This window comes from Schistocerca piceifrons, chromosome 8 (genome assembly GCF_021461385.2).
Source record: "Schistocerca piceifrons isolate TAMUIC-IGC-003096 chromosome 8, iqSchPice1.1, whole genome shotgun sequence".
NCBI lineage: Eukaryota > Metazoa > Arthropoda > Insecta > Orthoptera > Acrididae > Schistocerca > Schistocerca piceifrons.
In genome coordinates, this window is record NC_060145.1 from 142,058,148 (window position 1) to 142,077,351 (window position 19,204).

Consider the following 19,204-nt stretch of genomic DNA (forward strand, 5'->3'; position numbering starts at 1 on the left):
CTAAAGTCGCAGTATGGCCGCAGGTGACGGTCGTATGATGGGTCTGTAGCCACAACAGGTTGGCAGCAAAGCGAATACCGCTAACTGAAAGCACCCTGCTGTAGCCCCAGTGGCGCAATTGGTTAGCGCACGGTACTTATAAGGCAGTAGCCGTGAGCAATGCCGGGGTTGTGAGTTCGAGCCTCACCTGGGGCATGCTTTTATTTCGTAGCAGCTGACTCTAAAAGCATCGGGACGCTAGATTTGAGATGTATCACCTACTTGAGAATCATAAGTGAGCGTGCATTGTAGGTAAGTATTGCGCATTCCTCGGTAGTATAGTGGTTAGTATCCCCGCCTGTCACGCGGGAGACCGGGGTTCGATTCCCCGCCGTGGAGGTGCGATTTTTATATCGCAAAAGTTGCACGTGTGGCCCGAAAGGACATTAACGTTGTGATCGAGAAATGTAGTTGCTGCAGAATCGTAAGAAAGTCTGCGTCTTAGGAAGTGTTTCTCGTATTCTTCACACCACGTCGTCGTCGTTTCAGAACTTACAGGGTTTGCTGTTGACGCTGAATCATCGCACCCGAGGCTTAGTGAACGAGCTCGAAGCACCCAAGAAAAAGAATAATTTTAGCAGAGCGTGGTTTCGATCCACGGACCTCTGGGTTATGGGCCCAGCACGCTTCCACTGCGCCACTCTGCTGCGTGCAGGCGTCCTCCCTCTTCGGTGCGTGACATGGGACACTTGGAAATGCGTTGTCTGCGTCGCGTACCGATTAATTAACTGTGTGACATCTCTCAGCTTGACTTGTCTCGACTTTGCTCGACTGACGCTACGCTGACGCTTGCACGAAGCGATATTTACCACGATCGTCTCGAGATGCAGCTGCGAGATGCTCAGGATTGACATTGCACTGCACGCAGGCGGAAACATTCGAATGCACTGCCTAGCTACGCGCCCGCAACTAACAAAATGCCGACCCTGCCAGGATTCGAACCTGGAATCTTCTGATCCGTAGTCAGACGCGTTATCCGTTGCGCCACAGGGCCACTGGTCGCGTTGCGTAGTAAGAGGCGGGTACACATCGCGGAGCAACGTGTTCTCGGTGGCTCGCCAACTGCGTGTCGTCCACTGACAACGGCGGCGCGGCCACTCCGGTCTTCCGCACTCTGCAGGGAGCTGCCAAGGAAGGCATCTCTCCTCTAGCTGCTCGGCCATGGTGCGCCTGCATAGCTTAGAGCTTGCCACACATCTGCCCTCGCCGTTGGACAGGTAGCAGACGGCAAGGCGCGCGTTTTCTGCAATTTTTCGGTGATGACAAGCGGCTGATATGCTTGTAAGTGTAGCATATGAAACAAGAATCGTATGAAGCATCCGTAGACAGGTGCTAAAGTCGCAGTATGGCCGCAGGTGACGGTCGTATGATGGGTCTGTAGCCACAACAGGTTGGCAGCAAAGCGAATACCGCTAACTGAAAGCACCCTGCTGTAGCCCCAGTGGCGCAATTGGTTAGCGCGCGGTACTTATAAGGCAGTAGCCGTGAGCAATGCCGGGGTTGTGAGTTCGAGCCTCACCTGGGGCATGCTTTTATTTCGTAGCAGCTGACTCTAAAAGCATCGGGACGCTAGATTTGAGATGATTCACCTACTTGAGAATCATAAGTGAGCGTGCATTGTAGGTAAGTATTGCGCATTCCTCGGTAGTATAGTGGTTAGTATCCCCGCCTGTCACGCGGGAGACCGGGGTTCGATTCCCCGCCGGGGAGGTGCGATTTTTATATCGCAAAAGTTGCACGTGTGGCCCGAAAGGACATTAACGTTGTGATCGAGAAATGTAGTTGCTGCAGAATCGTAAGAAAGTCTGCGTCTTAGGAAGTGTTTCTCGTATTCTTCACACCACGTCGTCGTCGTTTCAGAACTTACAGGGTTTGCTGTTGACGCTGAATCATCGCACCCGAGGCTTAGTGAACGAGCTCGAAGCACCCAAGAAAAAGAATAATTTTAGCAGAGCGTGGTTTCGATCCACGGACCTCTGGGTTATGGGCCCAGCACGCTTCCACTGCGCCACTCTGCTGCGTGCAGGTGTCCTCCCTCTTCGGTGCGTGACATGGGACACTTGGAAATGCGTTGTCTGCGTCGCGTACCGATTAATTAACTGTGTGACATCTCTCAGCTTGACTTGTCTCGACTTTGCTCGACTGACGCTACGCTGACGCTTGCACGAAGCGATATTTACCACGATCGTCTCGAGATGCAGCTGCGAGATGCTCAGGATTGACATTGCACTGCACGCAGGCGGAAACATTCGAATGCACTGCCTAGCTACGCGCCCGCAACTAACAAAATGCCGACCCTGCCAGGATTCGAACCTGGAATCTTCTGATCCGTAGTCAGACGCGTTATCCGTTGCGCCACAGGGCCACTGGTCGCGTTGCGTAGTAAGAGGCGGGTACACATCGCGGAGCAACGTGTTCTCGGTGGCTCGCCAACTGCGTGTCGTCCACTGACAACGGCGGCGCGGCCACTCCGGTCTTCCGCACTCTGCAGGGAGCTGCCAAGGAAGGCATCTCTCCTCTAGCTGCTCGGCCATGGTGCGCCTGCATAGCTTAGAGCTTGCCACACATCTGCCCTCGCCGTTGGACAGGTAGCAGACGGCAAGGCGCGCGTTTTCTGCAATTTTTCGGTGATGACAAGCGGCTGATATGCTTGTAAGTGTAGCATATGAAACAAGAATCGTATGAAGCATCCGTAGACAGGTGCTAAAGTCGCAGTATGGCCGCAGGTGACGGTCGTATGATGGGTCTGTAGCCACAACAGGTTGGCAGCAAAGCGAATACCGCTAACTGAAAGCACCCTGCTGTAGCCCCAGTGGCGCAATTGGTTAGCGCACGGTACTTATAAGGCAGTAGCCGTGAGCAATGCCGGGGTTGTGAGTTCGAGCCTCACCTGGGGCATGCTTTTATTTCGTAGCAGCTGACTCTAAAAGCATCGGGACGCTAGATTTGAGATGTATCACCTACTTGAGAATCATAAGTGAGCGTGCATTGTAGGTAAGTATTGCGCATTCCTCGGTAGTATAGTGGTTAGTATCCCCGCCTGTCACGCGGGAGACCGGGGTTCGATTCCCCGCCGGGGAGGTGCGATTTTTATATCGCAAAAGTTGCACGTGTGGCCCGAAAGGACATTAACGTTGTGATCGAGAAATGTAGTTGCTGCAGAATCGTAAGAAAGTCTGCGTCTTAGGAAGTGTTTCTCGTATTCTTCACACCACGTCGTCGTCGTTTCAGAACTTACAGGGTTTGCTGTTGACGCTGAATCATCGCACCCGAGGCTTAGTGAACGAGCTCGAAGCACCCAAGAAAAAGAATAATTTTAGCAGAGCGTGGTTTCGATCCACGGACCTCTGGGTTATGGGCCCAGCACGCTTCCACTGCGCCACTCTGCTGCGTGCAGGCGTCCTCCCTCTTCGGTGCGTGACATGGGACACTTGGAAATGCGTTGTCTGCGTCGCGTACCGATTAATTAACTGTGTGACATCTCTCAGCTTGACTTGTCTCGACTTTGCTCGACTGACGCTACGCTGACGCTTGCACGAAGCGATATTTACCACGATCGTCTCGAGATGCAGCTGCGAGATGCTCAGGATTGACATTGCACTGCACGCAGGCGGAAACATTCGAATGCACTGCCTAGCTACGCGCCCGCAACTAACAAAATGCCGACCCTGCCAGGATTCGAACCTGGAATCTTCTGATCCGTAGTCAGACGCGTTATCCGTTGCGCCACAGGGCCACTGGTCGCGTTGCGTAGTAAGAGGCGGGTACACATCGCGGAGCAACGTGTTCTCGGTGGCTCGCCAACTGCGTGTCGTCCACTGACAACGGCGGCGCGGCCACTCCGGTCTTCCGCACTCTGCAGGGAGCTGCCAAGGAAGGCATCTCTCCTCTAGCTGCTCGGCCATGGTGCGCCTGCATAGCTTAGAGCTTGCCACACATCTGCCCTCGCCGTTGGACAGGTAGCAGACGGCAAGGCGCGCGTTTTCTGCAATTTTTCGGTGATGACAAGCGGCTGATATGCTTGTAAGTGTAGCATATGAAACAAGAATCGTATGAAGCATCCGTAGACAGGTGCTAAAGTCGCAGTATGGCCGCAGGTGACGGTCGTATGATGGGTCTGTAGCCACAACAGGTTGGCAGCAAAGCGAATACCGCTAACTGAAAGCACCCTGCTGTAGCCCCAGTGGCGCAATTGGTTAGCGCACGGTACTTATAAGGCAGTAGCCGTGAGCAATGCCGGGGTTGTGAGTTCGAGCCTCACCTGGGGCATGCTTTTATTTCGTAGCAGCTGACTCTAAAAGCATCGGGACGCTAGATTTGAGATGTATCACCTACTTGAGAATCATAAGTGAGCGTGCATTGTAGGTAAGTATTGCGCATTCCTCGGTAGTATAGTGGTTAGTATCCACGCGGGAGACCGGGGTTCGATTCCCCGCCGGGGAGGTGCGATTTTTATATCGCAAAAGTTGCACGTGTGGCCCGAAAGGACATTAACGTTGTGATCGAGAAATGTAGTTGCTGCAGAATCGTAAGAAAGTCTGCGTCTTAGGAAGTGTTTCTCGTATTCTTCACACCACGTCGTCGTCGTTTCAGAACTTACAGGGTTTGCTGTTGACGCTGAATCATCGCACCCGAGGCTTAGTGAACGAGCTCGAAGCACCCAAGAAAAAGAATAATTTTAGCAGAGCGTGGTTTCGATCCACGGACCTCTGGGTTATGGGCCCAGCACGCTTCCACTGCGCCACTCTGCTGCGTGCAGGTGTCCTCCCTCTTCGGTGCGTGACATGGGACACTTGGAAATGCGTTGTCTGCGTCGCGTACCGATTAATTAACTGTGTGACATCTCTCAGCTTGACTTGTCTCGACTTTGCTCGACTGACGCTACGCTGACGCTTGCACGAAGCGATATTTACCACGATCGTCTCGAGATGCAGCTGCGAGATGCTCAGGATTGACATTGCACTGCACGCAGGCGGAAACATTCGAATGCACTGCCTAGCTACGCGCCCGCAACTAACAAAATGCCGACCCTGCCAGGATTCGAACCTGGAATCTTCTGATCCGTAGTCAGACGCGTTATCCGTTGCGCCACAGGGCCACTGGTCGCGTTGCGTAGTAAGAGGCGGGTACACATCGCGGAGCAACGTGTTCTCGGTGGCTCGCCAACTGCGTGTCGTCCACTGACAACGGCGGCGCGGCCACTCCGGTCTTCCGCACTCTGCAGGGAGCTGCCAAGGAAGGCATCTCTCCTCTAGCTGCTCGGCCATGGTGCGCCTGCATAGCTTAGAGCTTGCCACACATCTGCCCTCGCCGTTGGACAGGTAGCAGACGGCAAGGCGCGCGTTTTCTGCAATTTTTCGGTGATGACAAGCGGCTGATATGCTTGTAAGTGTAGCATATGAAACAAGAATCGTATGAAGCATCCGTAGACAGGTGCTAAAGTCGCAGTATGGCCGCAGGTGACGGTCGTATGATGGGTCTGTAGCCACAACAGGTTGGCAGCAAAGCGAATACCGCTAACTGAAAGCACCCTGCTGTAGCCCCAGTGGCGCAATTGGTTAGCGCACGGTACTTATAAGGCAGTAGCCGTGAGCAATGCCGGGGTTGTGAGTTCGAGCCTCACCTGGGGCATGCTTTTATTTCGTAGCAGCTGACTCTAAAAGCATCGGGACGCTAGATTTGAGATGTATCACCTACTTGAGAATCATAAGTGAGCGTGCATTGTAGGTAAGTATTGCGCATTCCTCGGTAGTATAGTGGTTAGTATCCCCGCCTGTCACGCGGGAGACCGGGGTTCGATTCCCCGCCGGGGAGGTGCGATTTTTATATCGCAAAAGTTGCACGTGTGGCCCGAAAGGACATTAACGTTGTGATCGAGAAATGTAGTTGCTGCAGAATCGTAAGAAAGTCTGCGTCTTAGGAAGTGTTTCTCGTATTCTTCACACCACGTCGTCGTCGTTTCAGAACTTACAGGGTTTGCTGTTGACGCTGAATCATCGCACCCGAGGCTTAGTGAACGAGCTCGAAGCACCCAAGAAAAAGAATAATTTTAGCAGAGCGTGGTTTCGATCCACGGACCTCTGGGTTATGGGCCCAGCACGCTTCCACTGCGCCACTCTGCTGCGTGCAGGCGTCCTCCCTCTTCGGTGCGTGACATGGGACACTTGGAAATGCGTTGTCTGCGTCGCGTACCGATTAATTAACTGTGTGACATCTCTCAGCTTGACTTGTCTCGACTTTGCTCGACTGACGCTACGCTGACGCTTGCACGAAGCGATATTTACCACGATCGTCTCGAGATGCAGCTGCGAGATGCTCAGGATTGACATTGCACTGCACGCAGGCGGAAACATTCGAATGCACTGCCTAGCTACGCGCCCGCAACTAACAAAATGCCGACCCTGCCAGGATTCGAACCTGGAATCTTCTGATCCGTAGTCAGACGCGTTATCCGTTGCGCCACAGGGCCACTGGTCGCGTTGCGTAGTAAGAGGCGGGTACACATCGCGGAGCAACGTGTTCTCGGTGGCTCGCCAACTGCGTGTCGTCCACTGACAACGGCGGCGCGGCCACTCCGGTCTTCCGCACTCTGCAGGGAGCTGCCAAGGAAGGCATCTCTCCTCTAGCTGCTCGGCCATGGTGCGCCTGCATAGCTTAGAGCTTGCCACACATCTGCCCTCGCCGTTGGACAGGTAGCAGACGGCAAGGCGCGCGTTTTCTGCAATTTTTCGGTGATGACAAGCGGCTGATATGCTTGTAAGTGTAGCATATGAAACAAGAATCGTATGAAGCATCCGTAGACAGGTGCTAAAGTCGCAGTATGGCCGCAGGTGACGGTCGTATGATGGGTCTGTAGCCACAACAGGTTGGCAGCAAAGCGAATACCGCTAACTGAAAGCACCCTGCTGTAGCCCCAGTGGCGCAATTGGTTAGCGCACGGTACTTATAAGGCAGTAGCCGTGAGCAATGCCGGGGTTGTGAGTTCGAGCCTCACCTGGGGCATGCTTTTATTTCGTAGCAGCTGACTCTAAAAGCATCGGGACGCTAGATTTGAGATGTATCACCTACTTGAGAATCATAAGTGAGCGTGCATTGTAGGTAAGTATTGCGCATTCCTCGGTAGTATAGTGGTTAGTATCCACGCGGGAGACCGGGGTTCGATTCCCCGCCGGGGAGGTGCGATTTTTATATCGCAAAAGTTGCACGTGTGGCCCGAAAGGACATTAACGTTGTGATCGAGAAATGTAGTTGCTGCAGAATCGTAAGAAAGTCTGCGTCTTAGGAAGTGTTTCTCGTATTCTTCACACCACGTCGTCGTCGTTTCAGAACTTACAGGGTTTGCTGTTGACGCTGAATCATCGCACCCGAGGCTTAGTGAACGAGCTCGAAGCACCCAAGAAAAAGAATAATTTTAGCAGAGCGTGGTTTCGATCCACGGACCTCTGGGTTATGGGCCCAGCACGCTTCCACTGCGCCACTCTGCTGCGTGCAGGCGTCCTCCCTCTTCGGTGCGTGACATGGGACACTTGGAAATGCGTTGTCTGCGTCGCGTACCGATTAATTAACTGTGTGACATCTCTCAGCTTGACTTGTCTCGACTTTGCTCGACTGACGCTACGCTGACGCTTGCACGAAGCGATATTTACCACGATCGTCTCGAGATGCAGCTGCGAGATGCTCAGGATTGACATTGCACTGCACGCAGGCGGAAACATTCGAATGCACTGCCTAGCTACGCGCCCGCAACTAACAAAATGCCGACCCTGCCAGGATTCGAACCTGGAATCTTCTGATCCGTAGTCAGACGCGTTATCCGTTGCGCCACAGGGCCACTGGTCGCGTTGCGTAGTAAGAGGCGGGTACACATCGCGGAGCAACGTGTTCTCGGTGGCTCGCCAACTGCGTGTCGTCCACTGACAACGGCGGCGCGGCCACTCCGGTCTTCCGCACTCTGCAGGGAGCTGCCAAGGAAGGCATCTCTCCTCTAGCTGCTCGGCCATGGTGCGCCTGCATAGCTTAGAGCTTGCCACACATCTGCCCTCGCCGTTGGACAGGTAGCAGACGGCAAGGCGCGCGTTTTCTGCAATTTTTCGGTGATGACAAGCGGCTGATATGCTTGTAAGTGTAGCATATGAAACAAGAATCGTATGAAGCATCCGTAGACAGGTGCTAAAGTCGCAGTATGGCCGCAGGTGACGGTCGTATGATGGGTCTGTAGCCACAACAGGTTGGCAGCAAAGCGAATACCGCTAACTGAAAGCACCCTGCTGTAGCCCCAGTGGCGCAATTGGTTAGCGCACGGTACTTATAAGGCAGTAGCCGTGAGCAATGCCGGGGTTGTGAGTTCGAGCCTCACCTGGGGCATGCTTTTATTTCGTAGCAGCTGACTCTAAAAGCATCGGGACGCTAGATTTGAGATGTATCACCTACTTGAGAATCATAAGTGAGCGTGCATTGTAGGTAAGTACTGCGCATTCCTCGGTAGTATAGTGGTTAGTATCCCCGCCTGTCACGCGGGAGACCGGGGTTCGATTCCCCGCCGGGGAGGTGCGATTTTTATATCGCAAAAGTTGCACGTGTGGCCCGAAAGGACATTAACGTTGTGATCGAGAAATGTAGTTGCTGCAGAATCGTAAGAATGTCTGCGTCTTAGGAAGTGTTTCTCGTATTCTTCACACCACGTCGTCGTCGTTTCAGAACTTACAGGGTTTGCTGTTGACGCTGAATCATCGCACCCGAGGCTTAGTGAACGAGCTCGAAGCACCCAAGAAAAAGAATAATTTTAGCAGAGCGTGGTTTCGATCCACGGACCTCTGGGTTATGGGCCCAGCACGCTTCCACTGCGCCACTCTGCTGCGTGCAGGCGTCCTCCCTCTTCGGTGCGTGACATGGGACACTTGGAAATGCGTTGTCTGCGTCGCGTACCGATTAATTAACTGTGTGACATCTCTCAGCTTGACTTGTCTCGACTTTGCTCGACTGACGCTACGCTGACGCTTGCACGAAGCGATATTTACCACGATCGTCTCGAGATGCAGCTGCGAGATGCTCAGGATTGACATTGCACTGCACGCAGGCGGAAACATTCGAATGCACTGCCTAGCTACGCGCCCGCAACTAACAAAATGCCGACCCTGCCAGGATTCGAACCTGGAATCTTCTGATCCGTAGTCAGACGCGTTATCCGTTGCGCCACAGGGCCACTGGTCGCGTTGCGTAGTAAGAGGCGGGTACACATCGCGGAGCAACGTGTTCTCGGTGGCTCGCCAACTGCGTGTCGTCCACTGACAACGGCGGCGCGGCCACTCCGGTCTTCCGCACTCTGCAGGGAGCTGCCAAGGAAGGCATCTCTCCTCTAGCTGCTCGGCCATGGTGCGCCTGCATAGCTTAGAGCTTGCCACACATCTGCCCTCGCCGTTGGACAGGTAGCAGACGGCAAGGCGCGCGTTTTCTGCAATTTTTCGGTGATGACAAGCGGCTGATATGCTTGTAAGTGTAGCATATGAAACAAGAATCGTATGAAGCATCCGTAGACAGGTGCTAAAGTCGCAGTATGGCCGCAGGTGACGGTCGTATGATGGGTCTGTAGCCACAACAGGTTGGCAGCAAAGCGAATACCGCTAACTGAAAGCACCCTGCTGTAGCCCCAGTGGCGCAATTGGTTAGCGCACGGTACTTATAAGGCAGTAGCCGTGAGCAATGCCGGGGTTGTGAGTTCGAGCCTCACCTGGGGCATGCTTTTATTTCGTAGCAGCTGACTCTAAAAGCATCGGGACGCTAGATTTGAGATGTATCACCTACTTGAGAATCATAAGTGAGCGTGCATTGTAGGTAAGTATTGCGCATTCCTCGGTAGTATAGTGGTTAGTATCCCCGCCTGTCACGCGGGAGACCGGGGTTCGATTCCCCGCCGGGGAGGTGCGATTTTTATATCGCAAAAGTTGCACGTGTGGCCCGAAAGGACATTAACGTTGTGATCGAGAAATGTAGTTGCTGCAGAATCGTAAGAAAGTCTGCGTCTTAGGAAGTGTTTCTCGTATTCTTCACACCACGTCGTCGTCGTTTCAGAACTTACAGGGTTTGCTGTTGACGCTGAATCATCGCACCCGAGGCTTAGTGAACGAGCTCGAAGCACCCAAGAAAAAGAATAATTTTAGCAGAGCGTGGTTTCGATCCACGGACCTCTGGGTTATGGGCCCAGCACGCTTCCACTGCGCCACTCTGCTGCGTGCAGGCGTCCTCCCTCTTCGGTGCGTGACATGGGACACTTGGAAATGCGTTGTCTGCGTCGCGTACCGATTAATTAACTGTGTGACATCTCTCAGCTTGACTTGTCTCGACTTTGCTCGACTGACGCTACGCTGACGCTTGCACGAAGCGATATTTACCACGATCGTCTCGAGATGCAGCTGCGAGATGCTCAGGATTGACATTGCACTGCACGCAGGCGGAAACATTCGAATGCACTGCCTAGCTACGCGCCCGCAACTAACAAAATGCCGACCCTGCCAGGATTCGAACCTGGAATCTTCTGATCCGTAGTCAGACGCGTTATCCGTTGCGCCACAGGGCCACTGGTCGCGTTGCGTAGTAAGAGGCGGGTACACATCGCGGAGCAACGTGTTCTCGGTGGCTCGCCAACTGCGTGTCGTCCACTGACAACGGCGGCGCGGCCACTCCGGTCTTCCGCACTCTGCAGGGAGCTGCCAAGGAAGGCATCTCTCCTCTAGCTGCTCGGCCATGGTGCGCCTGCATAGCTTAGAGCTTGCCACACATCTGCCCTCGCCGTTGGACAGGTAGCAGACGGCAAGGCGCGCGTTTTCTGCAATTTTTCGGTGATGACAAGCGGCTGATATGCTTGTAAGTGTAGCATATGAAACAAGAATCGTATGAAGCATCCGTAGACAGGTGCTAAAGTCGCAGTATGGCCGCAGGTGACGGTCGTATGATGGGTCTGTAGCCACAACAGGTTGGCAGCAAAGCGAATACCGCTAACTGAAAGCACCCTGCTGTAGCCCCAGTGGCGCAATTGGTTAGCGCACGGTACTTATAAGGCAGTAGCCGTGAGCAATGCCGGGGTTGTGAGTTCGAGCCTCACCTGGGGCATGCTTTTATTTCGTAGCAGCTGACTCTAAAAGCATCGGGACGCTAGATTTGAGATGTATCACCTACTTGAGAATCATAAGTGAGCGTGCATTGTAGGTAAGTATTGCGCATTCCTCGGTAGTATAGTGGTTAGTATCCCCGCCTGTCACGCGGGAGACCGGGGTTCGATTCCCCGCCGGGGAGGTGCGATTTTTATATCGCAAAAGTTGCACGTGTGGCCCGAAAGGACATTAACGTTGTGATCGAGAAATGTAGTTGCTGCAGAATCGTAAGAAAGTCTGCGTCTTAGGAAGTGTTTCTCGTATTCTTCACACCACGTCGTCGTCGTTTCAGAACTTACAGGGTTTGCTGTTGACGCTGAATCATCGCACCCGAGGCTTAGTGAACGAGCTCGAAGCACCCAAGAAAAAGAATAATTTTAGCAGAGCGTGGTTTCGATCCACGGACCTCTGGGTTATGGGCCCAGCACGCTTCCACTGCGCCACTCTGCTGCGTGCAGGCGTCCTCCCTCTTCGGTGCGTGACATGGGACACTTGGAAATGCGTTGTCTGCGTCGCGTACCGATTAATTAACTGTGTGACATCTCTCAGCTTGACTTGTCTCGACTTTGCTCGACTGACGCTACGCTGACGCTTGCACGAAGCGATATTTACCACGATCGTCTCGAGATGCAGCTGCGAGATGCTCAGGATTGACATTGCACTGCACGCAGGCGGAAACATTCGAATGCACTGCCTAGCTACGCGCCCGCAACTAACAAAATGCCGACCCTGCCAGGATTCGAACCTGGAATCTTCTGATCCGTAGTCAGACGCGTTATCCGTTGCGCCACAGGGCCACTGGTCGCGTTGCGTAGTAAGAGGCGGGTACACATCGCGGAGCAACGTGTTCTCGGTGGCTCGCCAACTGCGTGTCGTCCACTGACAACGGCGGCGCGGCCACTCCGGTCTTCCGCACTCTGCAGGGAGCTGCCAAGGAAGGCATCTCTCCTCTAGCTGCTCGGCCATGGTGCGCCTGCATAGCTTAGAGCTTGCCACACATCTGCCCTCGCCGTTGGACAGGTAGCAGACGGCAAGGCGCGCGTTTTCTGCAATTTTTCGGTGATGACAAGCGGCTGATATGCTTGTAAGTGTAGCATATGAAACAAGAATCGTATGAAGCATCCGTAGACAGGTGCTAAAGTCGCAGTATGGCCGCAGGTGACGGTCGTATGATGGGTCTGTAGCCACAACAGGTTGGCAGCAAAGCGAATACCGCTAACTGAAAGCACCCTGCTGTAGCCCCAGTGGCGCAATTGGTTAGCGCACGGTACTTATAAGGCAGTAGCCGTGAGCAATGCCGGGGTTGTGAGTTCGAGCCTCACCTGGGGCATGCTTTTATTTCGTAGCAGCTGACTCTAAAAGCATCGGGACGCTAGATTTGAGATGTATCACCTACTTGAGAATCATAAGTGAGCGTGCATTGTAGGTAAGTATTGCGCATTCCTCGGTAGTATAGTGGTTAGTATCCACGCGGGAGACCGGGGTTCGATTCCCCGCCGGGGAGGTGCGATTTTTATATCGCAAAAGTTGCACGTGTGGCCCGAAAGGACATTAACGTTGTGATCGAGAAATGTAGTTGCTGCAGAATCGTAAGAAAGTCTGCGTCTTAGGAAGTGTTTCTCGTATTCTTCACACCACGTCGTCGTCGTTTCAGAACTTACAGGGTTTGCTGTTGACGCTGAATCATCGCACCCGAGGCTTAGTGAACGAGCTCGAAGCACCCAAGAAAAAGAATAATTTTAGCAGAGCGTGGTTTCGATCCACGGACCTCTGGGTTATGGGCCCAGCACGCTTCCACTGCGCCACTCTGCTGCGTGCAGGTGTCCTCCCTCTTCGGTGCGTGACATGGGACACTTGGAAATGCGTTGTCTGCGTCGCGTACCGATTAATTAACTGTGTGACATCTCTCAGCTTGACTTGTCTCGACTTTGCTCGACTGACGCTACGCTGACGCTTGCACGAAGCGATATTTACCACGATCGTCTCGAGATGCAGCTGCGAGATGCTCAGGATTGACATTGCACTGCACGCAGGCGGAAACATTCGAATGCACTGCCTAGCTACGCGCCCGCAACTAACAAAATGCCGACCCTGCCAGGATTCGAACCTGGAATCTTCTGATCCGTAGTCAGACGCGTTATCCGTTGCGCCACAGGGCCACTGGTCGCGTTGCGTAGTAAGAGGCGGGTACACATCGCGGAGCAACGTGTTCTCGGTGGCTCGCCAACTGCGTGTCGTCCACTGACAACGGCGGCGCGGCCACTCCGGTCTTCCGCACTCTGCAGGGAGCTGCCAAGGAAGGCATCTCTCCTCTAGCTGCTCGGCCATGGTGCGCCTGCATAGCTTAGAGCTTGCCACACATCTGCCCTCGCCGTTGGACAGGTAGCAGACGGCAAGGCGCGCGTTTTCTGCAATTTTTCGGTGATGACAAGCGGCTGATATGCTTGTAAGTGTAGCATATGAAACAAGAATCGTATGAAGCATCCGTAGACAGGTGCTAAAGTCGCAGTATGGCCGCAGGTGACGGTCGTATGATGGGTCTGTAGCCACAACAGGTTGGCAGCAAAGCGAATACCGCTAACTGAAAGCACCCTGCTGTAGCCCCAGTGGCGCAATTGGTTAGCGCACGGTACTTATAAGGCAGTAGCCGTGAGCAATGCCGGGGTTGTGAGTTCGAGCCTCACCTGGGGCATGCTTTTATTTCGTAGCAGCTGACTCTAAAAGCATCGGGACGCTAGATTTGAGATGTATCACCTACTTGAGAATCATAAGTGAGCGTGCATTGTAGGTAAGTATTGCGCATTCCTCGGTAGTATAGTGGTTAGTATCCCCGCCTGTCACGCGGGAGACCGGGGTTCGATTCCCCGCCGGGGAGGTGCGATTTTTATATCGCAAAAGTTGCACGTGTGGCCCGAAAGGACATTAACGTTGTGATCGAGAAATGTAGTTGCTGCAGAATCGTAAGAAAGTCTGCGTCTTAGGAAGTGTTTCTCGTATTCTTCACACCACGTCGTCGTCGTTTCAGAACTTACAGGGTTTGCTGTTGACGCTGAATCATCGCACCCGAGGCTTAGTGAACGAGCTCGAAGCACCCAAGAAAAAGAATAATTTTAGCAGAGCGTGGTTTCGATCCACGGACCTCTGGGTTATGGGCCCAGCACGCTTCCACTGCGCCACTCTGCTGCGTGCAGGCGTCCTCCCTCTTCGGTGCGTGACATGGGACACTTGGAAATGCGTTGTCTGCGTCGCGTACCGATTAATTAACTGTGTGACATCTCTCAGCTTGACTTGTCTCGACTTTGCTCGACTGACGCTACGCTGACGCTTGCACGAAGCGATATTTACCACGATCGTCTCGAGATGCAGCTGCGAGATGCTCAGGATTGACATTGCACTGCACGCAGGCGGAAACATTCGAATGCACTGCCTAGCTACGCGCCCGCAACTAACAAAATGCCGACCCTGCCAGGATTCGAACCTGGAATCTTCTGATCCGTAGTCAGACGCGTTATCCGTTGCGCCACAGGGCCACTGGTCGCGTTGCGTAGTAAGAGGCGGGTACACATCGCGGAGCAACGTGTTCTCGGTGGCTCGCCAACTGCGTGTCGTCCACTGACAACGGCGGCGCGGCCACTCCGGTCTTCCGCACTCTGCAGGGAGCTGCCAAGGAAGGCATCTCTCCTCTAGCTGCTCGGCCATGGTGCGCCTGCATAGCTTAGAGCTTGCCACACATCTGCCCTCGCCGTTGGACAGGTAGCAGACGGCAAGGCGCGCGTTTTCTGCAATTTTTCGGTGATGACAAGCGGCTGATATGCTTGTAAGTGTAGCATATGAAACAAGAATCGTATGAAGCATCCGTAGACAGGTGCTAAAGTCGCAGTATGGCCGCAGGTGACGGTCGTATGATGGGTCTGTAGCCACAACAGGTTGGCAGCAAAGCGAATACCGCTAACTGAAAGCACCCTGCTGTAGCCCCAGTGGCGCAATTGGTTAGCGCACGGTACTTATAAGGCAGTAGCCGTGAGCAATGCCGGGGTTGTGAGTTCGAGCCTCACCTGGGGCATGCTTTTATTTCGTAGCAGCTGACTCTAAAAGCATCGGGACGCTAGATTTGAGATGTATCACCTACTTGAGAATCATAAGTGAGCGTGCATTGTAGGTAAGTATTGCGCATTCCTCGGTAGTATAGTGGTTAGTATCCACGCGGGAGACCGGGGTTCGATTCCCCGCCGGGGAGGTGCGATTTTTATATCGCAAAAGTTGCACGTGTGGCCCGAAAGGACATTAACGTTGTGATCGAGAAATGTAGTTGCTGCAGAATCGTAAGAAAGTCTGCGTCTTAGGAAGTGTTTCTCGTATTCTTCACACCACGTCGTCGTCGTTTCAGAACTTACAGGGTTTGCTGTTGACGCTGAATCATCGCACCCGAGGCTTAGTGAACGAGCTCGAAGCACCCAAGAAAAAGAATAATTTTAGCAGAGCGTGGTTTCGATCCACGGACCTCTGGGTTATGGGCCCAGCACGCTTCCACTGCGCCACTCTGCTGCGTGCAGGCGTCCTCCCTCTTCGGTGCGTGACATGGGACACTTGGAAATGCGTTGTCTGCGTCGCGTACCGATTAATTAACTGTGTGACATCTCTCAGCTTGACTTGTCTCGACTTTGCTCGACTGACGCTACGCTGACGCTTGCACGAAGCGATATTTACCACGATCGTCTCGAGATGCAGCTGCGAGATGCTCAGGATTGACATTGCACTGCACGCAGGCGGAAACATTCGAATGCACTGCCTAGCTACGCGCCCGCAACTAACAAAATGCCGACCCTGCCAGGATTCGAACCTGGAATCTTCTGATCCGTAGTCAGACGCGTTATCCGTTGCGCCACAGGGCCACTGGTCGCGTTGCGTAGTAAGAGGCGGGTACACATCGCGGAGCAACGTGTTCTCGGTGGCTCGCCAACTGCGTGTCGTCCACTGACAACGGCGGCGCGGCCACTCCGGTCTTCCGCACTCTGCAGGGAGCTGCCAAGGAAGGCATCTCTCCTCTAGCTGCTCGGCCATGGTGCGCCTGCATAGCTTAGAGCTTGCCACACATCTGCCCTCGCCGTTGGACAGGTAGCAGACGGCAAGGCGCGCGTTTTCTGCAATTTTTCGGTGATGACAAGCGGCTGATATGCTTGTAAGTGTAGCATATGAAACAAGAATCGTATGAAGCATCCGTAGACAGGTGCTAAAGTCGCAGTATGGCCGCAGGTGACGGTCGTATGATGGGTCTGTAGCCACAACAGGTTGGCAGCAAAGCGAATACCGCTAACTGAAAGCACCCTGCTGTAGCCCCAGTGGCGCAATTGGTTAGCGCACGGTACTTATAAGGCAGTAGCCGTGAGCAATGCCGGGGTTGTGAGTTCGAGCCTCACCTGGGGCATGCTTTTATTTCGTAGCAGCTGACTCTAAAAGCATCGGGACGCTAGATTTGAGATGTATCACCTACTTGAGAATCATAAGTGAGCGTGCATTGTAGGTAAGTACTGCGCATTCCTCGGTAGTATAGTGGTTAGTATCCCCGCCTGTCACGCGGGAGACCGGGGTTCGATTCCCCGCCGGGGAGGTGCGATTTTTATATCGCAAAAGTTGCACGTGTGGCCCGAAAGGACATTAACGTTGTGATCGAGAAATGTAGTTGCTGCAGAATCGTAAGAATGTCTGCGTCTTAGGAAGTGTTTCTCGTATTCTTCACACCACGTCGTCGTCGTTTCAGAACTTACAGGGTTTGCTGTTGACGCTGAATCATCGCACCCGAGGCTTAGTGAACGAGCTCGAAGCACCCAAGAAAAAGAATAATTTTAGCAGAGCGTGGTTTCGATCCACGGACCTCTGGGTTATGGGCCCAGCACGCTTCCACTGCGCCACTCTGCTGCGTGCAGGCGTCCTCCCTCTTCGGTGCGTGACATGGGACACTTGGAAATGCGTTGTCTGCGTCGCGTACCGATTAATTAACTGTGTGACATCTCTCAGCTTGACTTGTCTCGACTTTGCTCGACTGACGCTACGCTGACGCTTGCACGAAGCGATATTTACCACGATCGTCTCGAGATGCAGCTGCGAGATGCTCAGGATTGACATTGCACTGCACGCAGGCGGAAACATTCGAATGCACTGCCTAGCTACGCGCCCGCAACTAACAAAATGCCGACCCTGCCAGGATTCGAACCTGGAATCTTCTGATCCGTAGTCAGACGCGTTATCCGTTGCGCCACAGGGCCACTGGTCGCGTTGCGTAGTAAGAGGCGGGTACACATCGCGGAGCAACGTGTTCTCGGTGGCTCGCCAACTGCGTGTCGTCCACTGACAACGGCGGCGCGGCCACTCCGGTCTTCCGCACTCTGCAGGGAGCTGCCAAGGAAGGCATCTCTCCTCTAGCTGCTCGGCCATGGTGCGCCTGCATAGCTTAGAGCTTGCCACACATCTGCCCTCGCCGTTGGACAGGTAGCAGACGGCAAGGCGCGCGTTTTCTGCAATTTTTCGGTGATGACAAGCGGCTGATATGCTTGTAAGTGTAGCATATGAAACAAGAATCGTATGAAGCATCCGTAGACAGGTGCTAAAGTCGCAGTATGGCCGCAGGTGACGGTCGTATGATGGGTCTGTAGCCACAACAGGTTGGCAGCAAAGCGAATACCGCTAACTGAAAGCACCCTGCTGTAGCCCCAGTGGCGCAATTGGTTAGCGCACGGTACTTATAAGGCAGTAGCCGTGAGCAATGCCGGGGTTGTGAGTTCGAGCCTCACCTGGGGCATGCTTTTATTTCGTAGCAGCTGACTCTAAAAGCATCGGGACGCTAGATTTGAGATGTATCACCTACTTGAGAATCATAAGTGAGCGTGCATTGTAGGTAAGTACTGCGCATTCCTCGGTAGTATAGTGGTTAGTATCCCCGCCTGTCACGCGGGAGACCGGGGTTCGATTCCCCGCCGGGGAGGTGCGATTTTTATATCGCAAAAGTTGCACGTGTGGCCCGAAAGGACATTAACGTTGTGATCGAGAAATGTAGTTGCTGCAGAATCGTAAGAATGTCTGCGTCTTAGGAAGTGTTTCTCGTATTCTTCACACCACGTCGTCGTCGTTTCAGAACTTACAGGGTTTGCTGTTGACGCTGAATCATCGCACCCGAGGCTTAGTGAACGAGCTCGAAGCACCCAAGAAAAAGAATAATTTTAGCAGAGCGTGGTTTCGATCCACGGACCTCTGGGTTATGGGCCCAGCACGCTTCCACTGCGCCACTCTGCTGCGTGCAGGCGTCCTCCCTCTTCGGTGCGTGACATGGGACACTTGGAAATGCGTTGTCTGCGTCGCGTACCGATTAATTAACTGTGTGACATCTCTCAGCTTGACTTGTCTCGACTTTGCTCGACTGACGCTACGCTGACGCTTGCACGAAGCGATATTTACCACGATCGTCTCGAGATGCAGCTGCGAGATGCTCAGGATTGACATTGCACTGCACGCAGGCGGAAACATTCGAATGCACTGCCTAGCTACGCGCCCGCAACTAACAAAATGCCGACCCTGCCAGGATTCGAACCTGGAATCTTCTGATCCGTAGTCAGACGCGTTATCCGTTGCGCCACAGGGCCACTGGTCGCGTTGCGTAGTAAGAGGCGGGTACACATCGCGGAGCAACGTGTTCTCGGTGGCTCGCCAACTGCGTGTCGTCCACTGACAACGGCGGCGCGGCCACTCCGGTCTTCCGCACTCTGCAGGGAGCTGCCAAGGAAGGCATCTCTCCTCTAGCTGCTCGGCCATGGTGCGCCTGCATAGCTTAGAGCTTGCCACACATCTGCCCTCGCCGTTGGACAGGTAGCAGACGGCAAGGCGCGCGTTTTCTGCAATTTTTCGGTGATGACAAGCGGCTGATATGCTTGTAAGTGTAGCATATGAAACAAGAATCGTATGAAGCATCCGTAGACAGGTGCTAAAGTCGCAGTATGGCCGCAGGTGACGGTCGTATGACGGGTCTG

The 19,204-nt window shown here is 53.7% G+C and overlaps 38 non-coding genes across 38 annotated transcripts; 24 read left to right on the top strand and 14 right to left on the bottom strand.

Annotated features, from left to right (window-relative positions):
* Positions 1-103: 103 nt before the first annotated feature.
* Trnai-uau lies at positions 104-195 on the top strand. The gene is given in 2 exon segments: positions 104-141; positions 160-195. It is a non-coding gene; the product is annotated as a tRNA-Ile (tRNA).
* A 111-nt stretch (positions 196-306) lies between these two features.
* Trnad-guc lies at positions 307-378 on the top strand. The gene has a single exon. It is a non-coding gene; the product is annotated as a tRNA-Asp (tRNA).
* Positions 379-960: 582 nt separating this feature from the next.
* Positions 961-1,033, bottom strand: Trnar-acg. Its single transcript has one exon. It is a non-coding gene; the product is annotated as a tRNA-Arg (tRNA).
* A 441-nt stretch (positions 1,034-1,474) lies between these two features.
* Positions 1,475-1,566, top strand: Trnai-uau. Its single transcript is given in 2 exon segments — positions 1,475-1,512; positions 1,531-1,566. It is a non-coding gene; the product is annotated as a tRNA-Ile (tRNA).
* Positions 1,567-1,677: 111 nt separating this feature from the next.
* Trnad-guc lies at positions 1,678-1,749 on the top strand. Its single transcript has one exon. It is a non-coding gene; the product is annotated as a tRNA-Asp (tRNA).
* Positions 1,750-2,331: 582 nt separating this feature from the next.
* On the bottom strand, positions 2,332-2,404 carry Trnar-acg. Its single transcript has one exon. It is a non-coding gene; the product is annotated as a tRNA-Arg (tRNA).
* Positions 2,405-2,845: 441 nt separating this feature from the next.
* Positions 2,846-2,937, top strand: Trnai-uau. The gene is given in 2 exon segments: positions 2,846-2,883; positions 2,902-2,937. It is a non-coding gene; the product is annotated as a tRNA-Ile (tRNA).
* Positions 2,938-3,048: 111 nt separating this feature from the next.
* On the top strand, positions 3,049-3,120 carry Trnad-guc. Its single transcript has one exon. It is a non-coding gene; the product is annotated as a tRNA-Asp (tRNA).
* Positions 3,121-3,702: 582 nt separating this feature from the next.
* Trnar-acg lies at positions 3,703-3,775 on the bottom strand. Its single transcript has one exon. It is a non-coding gene; the product is annotated as a tRNA-Arg (tRNA).
* A 441-nt stretch (positions 3,776-4,216) lies between these two features.
* Trnai-uau lies at positions 4,217-4,308 on the top strand. The gene is given in 2 exon segments: positions 4,217-4,254; positions 4,273-4,308. It is a non-coding gene; the product is annotated as a tRNA-Ile (tRNA).
* Positions 4,309-5,064: 756 nt separating this feature from the next.
* Positions 5,065-5,137, bottom strand: Trnar-acg. The gene has a single exon. It is a non-coding gene; the product is annotated as a tRNA-Arg (tRNA).
* Positions 5,138-5,578: 441 nt separating this feature from the next.
* Trnai-uau lies at positions 5,579-5,670 on the top strand. The gene is given in 2 exon segments: positions 5,579-5,616; positions 5,635-5,670. It is a non-coding gene; the product is annotated as a tRNA-Ile (tRNA).
* Positions 5,671-5,781: 111 nt separating this feature from the next.
* Trnad-guc lies at positions 5,782-5,853 on the top strand. The gene has a single exon. It is a non-coding gene; the product is annotated as a tRNA-Asp (tRNA).
* A 582-nt stretch (positions 5,854-6,435) lies between these two features.
* Trnar-acg lies at positions 6,436-6,508 on the bottom strand. The gene has a single exon. It is a non-coding gene; the product is annotated as a tRNA-Arg (tRNA).
* A 441-nt stretch (positions 6,509-6,949) lies between these two features.
* Positions 6,950-7,041, top strand: Trnai-uau. Its single transcript is given in 2 exon segments — positions 6,950-6,987; positions 7,006-7,041. It is a non-coding gene; the product is annotated as a tRNA-Ile (tRNA).
* Positions 7,042-7,797: 756 nt separating this feature from the next.
* Trnar-acg lies at positions 7,798-7,870 on the bottom strand. Its single transcript has one exon. It is a non-coding gene; the product is annotated as a tRNA-Arg (tRNA).
* A 441-nt stretch (positions 7,871-8,311) lies between these two features.
* On the top strand, positions 8,312-8,403 carry Trnai-uau. Its single transcript is given in 2 exon segments — positions 8,312-8,349; positions 8,368-8,403. It is a non-coding gene; the product is annotated as a tRNA-Ile (tRNA).
* A 111-nt stretch (positions 8,404-8,514) lies between these two features.
* On the top strand, positions 8,515-8,586 carry Trnad-guc. The gene has a single exon. It is a non-coding gene; the product is annotated as a tRNA-Asp (tRNA).
* A 582-nt stretch (positions 8,587-9,168) lies between these two features.
* Positions 9,169-9,241, bottom strand: Trnar-acg. The gene has a single exon. It is a non-coding gene; the product is annotated as a tRNA-Arg (tRNA).
* A 441-nt stretch (positions 9,242-9,682) lies between these two features.
* Trnai-uau lies at positions 9,683-9,774 on the top strand. Its single transcript is given in 2 exon segments — positions 9,683-9,720; positions 9,739-9,774. It is a non-coding gene; the product is annotated as a tRNA-Ile (tRNA).
* Positions 9,775-9,885: 111 nt separating this feature from the next.
* Trnad-guc lies at positions 9,886-9,957 on the top strand. Its single transcript has one exon. It is a non-coding gene; the product is annotated as a tRNA-Asp (tRNA).
* Positions 9,958-10,539: 582 nt separating this feature from the next.
* Trnar-acg lies at positions 10,540-10,612 on the bottom strand. The gene has a single exon. It is a non-coding gene; the product is annotated as a tRNA-Arg (tRNA).
* Positions 10,613-11,053: 441 nt separating this feature from the next.
* On the top strand, positions 11,054-11,145 carry Trnai-uau. Its single transcript is given in 2 exon segments — positions 11,054-11,091; positions 11,110-11,145. It is a non-coding gene; the product is annotated as a tRNA-Ile (tRNA).
* Positions 11,146-11,256: 111 nt separating this feature from the next.
* Trnad-guc lies at positions 11,257-11,328 on the top strand. Its single transcript has one exon. It is a non-coding gene; the product is annotated as a tRNA-Asp (tRNA).
* A 582-nt stretch (positions 11,329-11,910) lies between these two features.
* On the bottom strand, positions 11,911-11,983 carry Trnar-acg. Its single transcript has one exon. It is a non-coding gene; the product is annotated as a tRNA-Arg (tRNA).
* Positions 11,984-12,424: 441 nt separating this feature from the next.
* Trnai-uau lies at positions 12,425-12,516 on the top strand. Its single transcript is given in 2 exon segments — positions 12,425-12,462; positions 12,481-12,516. It is a non-coding gene; the product is annotated as a tRNA-Ile (tRNA).
* A 756-nt stretch (positions 12,517-13,272) lies between these two features.
* Trnar-acg lies at positions 13,273-13,345 on the bottom strand. The gene has a single exon. It is a non-coding gene; the product is annotated as a tRNA-Arg (tRNA).
* Positions 13,346-13,786: 441 nt separating this feature from the next.
* Trnai-uau lies at positions 13,787-13,878 on the top strand. The gene is given in 2 exon segments: positions 13,787-13,824; positions 13,843-13,878. It is a non-coding gene; the product is annotated as a tRNA-Ile (tRNA).
* Positions 13,879-13,989: 111 nt separating this feature from the next.
* Trnad-guc lies at positions 13,990-14,061 on the top strand. The gene has a single exon. It is a non-coding gene; the product is annotated as a tRNA-Asp (tRNA).
* Positions 14,062-14,643: 582 nt separating this feature from the next.
* On the bottom strand, positions 14,644-14,716 carry Trnar-acg. Its single transcript has one exon. It is a non-coding gene; the product is annotated as a tRNA-Arg (tRNA).
* A 441-nt stretch (positions 14,717-15,157) lies between these two features.
* On the top strand, positions 15,158-15,249 carry Trnai-uau. Its single transcript is given in 2 exon segments — positions 15,158-15,195; positions 15,214-15,249. It is a non-coding gene; the product is annotated as a tRNA-Ile (tRNA).
* Positions 15,250-16,005: 756 nt separating this feature from the next.
* Positions 16,006-16,078, bottom strand: Trnar-acg. The gene has a single exon. It is a non-coding gene; the product is annotated as a tRNA-Arg (tRNA).
* Positions 16,079-16,519: 441 nt separating this feature from the next.
* Positions 16,520-16,611, top strand: Trnai-uau. The gene is given in 2 exon segments: positions 16,520-16,557; positions 16,576-16,611. It is a non-coding gene; the product is annotated as a tRNA-Ile (tRNA).
* A 111-nt stretch (positions 16,612-16,722) lies between these two features.
* Positions 16,723-16,794, top strand: Trnad-guc. The gene has a single exon. It is a non-coding gene; the product is annotated as a tRNA-Asp (tRNA).
* A 582-nt stretch (positions 16,795-17,376) lies between these two features.
* Positions 17,377-17,449, bottom strand: Trnar-acg. The gene has a single exon. It is a non-coding gene; the product is annotated as a tRNA-Arg (tRNA).
* Positions 17,450-17,890: 441 nt separating this feature from the next.
* On the top strand, positions 17,891-17,982 carry Trnai-uau. Its single transcript is given in 2 exon segments — positions 17,891-17,928; positions 17,947-17,982. It is a non-coding gene; the product is annotated as a tRNA-Ile (tRNA).
* A 111-nt stretch (positions 17,983-18,093) lies between these two features.
* Positions 18,094-18,165, top strand: Trnad-guc. The gene has a single exon. It is a non-coding gene; the product is annotated as a tRNA-Asp (tRNA).
* A 582-nt stretch (positions 18,166-18,747) lies between these two features.
* Trnar-acg lies at positions 18,748-18,820 on the bottom strand. Its single transcript has one exon. It is a non-coding gene; the product is annotated as a tRNA-Arg (tRNA).
* Positions 18,821-19,204: the final 384 nt, after the last annotated feature.